Here is a 4,253-nt window from a genome sequence, read left to right on the forward strand (position 1 = left end):
TTTTTTGTGTCTATCGTTTGATTTTCTGTATTTTGTGTTGTAACGTTTGACCCGTTATAAAGACTATTTCTACTGCCACAACTTTGATCATTACATATATTACCATTTATGCCATTATACATGTTCACACTCGAACCATTACCTCTATCATATGTTATATATTGTACTAATTCGCTTTTATTACCTACATGATAACTCAATTGCTTTTTTAAAAACTCGTTATACTCATCCATGGTTAAATATTTTTTTATATTTTTTGTACAAACATTTGTGTTATTTCTAGGTATATATAAACTATTGAAATCATTGTTAACTAAGTTTTTATTATTTATATATAAATTTGATTTTTTGTTATCGACTAAAATACTTTTTTGTTGTATTATATTAGATGGTTTCTTTGTGTATATATTACTATCTATATTATTCTTATCTTCACATTTGGTAGCATCTATTATAAATTTAGGTTTATCTAAAGTAGTTATTGACGTATATCCAATGTTATTATTGCTGGAATAATTCGTATAACTATTTTGTATTGTTTGATTAATTGGGTTAGTTATATAGTTATGGCTTGAAAAACGATAGTTATTAGGTAGACTACTATTTCGTATCTCAATCAAAGGCTTATTTTTTAACTGATCATCAGTGTAACAATGCTTCGTTATGTTTTTAATGTTACTAATTATATTTTTATCATTACTTTTTTTTGTTCGATTTTTTTATTTATTGTATCTATGTTATTTTTACTTTTAACAATACATGTATTACGTCTTGATATTTTGTTATAATTTGTATTTTTTAAATTGTGCTTGGGTATGTGAAATGTATTGGATGAATTATTTTTGTTAGAAATATCACTTTGTTTATATTTTACCATATATTCATACATATTGTCCATTTCAGTTTTTTTATACTGTTATTTTTTCTGTTCAAATTATTTAGTTCGATTGGATGTTTACTATTACTTTGTCGTGATTCTGTTTTATAACTTTTTGTGTTTAATTGAGAACTTTCTTTTTTATTTGTTATATTTTTATTATGATGTTTATTACAACCGCTACTATAACTGCTACTATAACTGCTACTATAACCACTGTTATAACTGCTGCTATAACTTTTGCTATCACTCTTTCTATCTCTGTTTATCCCGCTTCCTTTTTTATAATTAATTATGTCTGTACCATTTGATTTTGTATTTTTTTTCTGGTTGTTATAATTTATATCATGGTTGTATGAATAATAAGAATCGTCAGTTTTTTTATGATGTTGACAACTATGATTACTGAAGTGGTTTGAATTTTTTTTAATATTATGTCTTACTGAGTTTTTTACATTATCATGTATCTTATCAATATGTGCAAAGCTATTTTTAGATCGCGCAAAAAATTTATTTGAATCACAAAGTACATTACTAGTCATATAATTATGTTTTTTATTTCGTAAATCATATGTATTTTTATTAAACATATCATTACTGTTTTCTTTGATTTGATTTGTTTTTTTATGTTTATAATTATAAATCATACAACTTTCTGCATTTAAATCGTTGTAAATGTTACTATGATTTTTCAAAGATGTTTCTATTGTGTTTTTTGAACGACTAACGCTAGGTTTTCGATCAAATAATATTGAGCTATTTTTTTTTTTTGGAAGTATTTAAACTGTTCATGTTGTTTGTCCTTTTCATTATGTTCAATACGTTTAGGTAGCTTGTGGTCTTGGTCGTGGTTATGCTCATTTGATGAAGATAAAACTAGAGACATATTATTGTTAGACATGGTTAATTTATTTTTCTTAGATAAGTTTTTATAATTGTTATTATTATATTTGTAATTATCTTTTACATTTGTGACCGTGTTACACATATCATAACTACCATAACTATCATAAATATTTTTATATTTTTTTGTTTTTTTTTATGTTGAATCTGTTTTACATTGTAAATGTTATGAGTACACATAGATTTGCTGTTTCCAATTTTTTTGTTTATTTTTGGAATATAATTATTAGTCGGTTTGTCATTTTGGTTTGCTTCATCTGCTTCGTCTGCTTCGTCTGCTTCGTCTGCTTCATCTGCTTCGTCTGCTTCATCTGCTTCGTCTGCTTCATCTGCTTTATCTGTTTGAATAAATATGTCCATTTTTTTTTTTTTCTGCTTCACAAGAATCGTATATTGTTTTTTTTACCGTTTTGTATATATTTGAATTATGCTTATTCATTTGATACGTATCATTTGAATAAACTATATTATTAATATATTCGTTGCTATTATCCTTAAGATGACTAATATTATGAATACCTTTATGGTTGTTTTTGTTATTATTATGTTGTATATAGTTATTGTTTTTATTTTTTTCATATATTATGGTCATTGATGAATCGATAGAGTTATGACTCTTATTAGATGGATATAATAACATATCACTACCTTTTTTTTTAATTTTTTGATTATTTTTATCATTCGATACATTTTGTAATAATGAAGAGTTGCTTAAATTGTATTGGTATGAGTTACTCATAATGGAATTGTCATTTGAATAATCAGTTAATTGTTCTTTTATTTTTTTATGATTTTTTTCATATTTATTTTTTTTATCAAAAGTATGGATACTTTTCGTATACTTATTGTTAATACTATAATCGCTAATATTTTTGTCTCTTTCTTCTTCTAGTTCTTCATCTCTCGCTTCGTCTATTTTGTTTATTTCTATTCTTTCTATATTATCATTGTGGTTTGATCTGTAAGAAGTATTTAAATATGCATTTTTGTAAAGTGGTTTGTTTGTTTGTACCTGTATACCTGAATGTTCATTATTTTTTTCTAATAATTGTTTGCAGTTACAACTGGGATTGTAATTTTTAAATTCCAACTCGCAGTTAGGATTAGTACATTTTGAACCGCATAAACTTTTAACACACATCGGGTTAAAAAATTCTGTATTTTTAGATTCGTTAAATATACTGTTTTCTATATTTTGAGAACAATTAGGTATTTTACATACTTCTTTATTGTTATATTCAAAATTATTTTTAGAAATGTATACATTTGGTTGTTGTATTGACAAATATTGCGGATTGTTATTATTTTTATTAATATTATTACTGTTAATATGCATGATATTAATATTATCATAATTCTTATTTATACATAAAGTGTCATTTGTTTCATTCAGTTTAATGTCATTAAAATAAAAATTATTATCGTCGTAGGCCCTAATATTATTATAGTTACATTCATGTTTTAATGGGGTTAATGTAGTATGTTGCTTATTTGTATATGTTTCTAATAGTTTTTGTTTATTTGTAGTGATTTTATTGTTTTTTTTCATTTTATAAAAATTATGTTCTATTTTATCGTTTTCTTTGTGATCACTTTCACTAAGATAGTTATCACTCTGGTCGTAACTCCCATTTTCATTTTGACTTTCATTTTGATTTTCACTTTGACTTTCATTTTGATTTTCACTTTGATTTTCACTTTGATTTTTGTTTTGATTTTCACTTTGACTTTTGTTTTGACTTTTTTTATTTTTCAAATTGACATTTATATTATATGCTGGTATTTCTAAACTTGATTTATGACTCTTTTCTGATTGTTCATAAATTTTACTTACTTTTTGTGTACTTAATTTTTTTTTTCATTATTATAAAAATTGTGATGTTTTTTATTAATATTTTTTGTAGATTTGAGTGAACCAATAGACATACGTTCTTCTGTACTACTACTACTACTACTACTATCATCACCACTATCACTACTACTACCACTGCCTCCACCATTACAACTTTTGTTTTTACTTTTATTATATCTTCTATCATTATTCTCCATAACACTAGTGTTAAGAGTACTAGGTAGATGAACTTGTAACGACATAGTATTATTAAAATTATTCCTATTATTAGCTATGTTAGTTTTCATCTGTTTTGGTAATAATCTTGATTGCATATCAGCACCTTTGTTATTTTTTATATATTTATTTGAAAAATTAGGGATAGTTGTTTTTAATTGTATTTTATTTTTATATGTATTCAAATGTTTATTATTATTTGTATGCAAACTATTACATGAACTAGCATACGAATCGGTACACGATTGTGGGTGCTTAATAATATAATGATTAGGTTTTAAACATGTGTCATTATCATAAGTACCTTTAACCGTGTCCTTCTTTTTATTTATAACTACTTTTATATTTTTTACATTACTTTTTACATTACCTTTTGCATTACTTTTTACATTACTTTTTACATTA

The sequence above is a fragment of the Piliocolobus tephrosceles genome, unplaced genomic scaffold, assembly GCF_002776525.5.
Source record: "Piliocolobus tephrosceles isolate RC106 unplaced genomic scaffold, ASM277652v3 unscaffolded_31272, whole genome shotgun sequence".
Lineage (NCBI taxonomy): Eukaryota > Metazoa > Chordata > Mammalia > Primates > Cercopithecidae > Piliocolobus > Piliocolobus tephrosceles.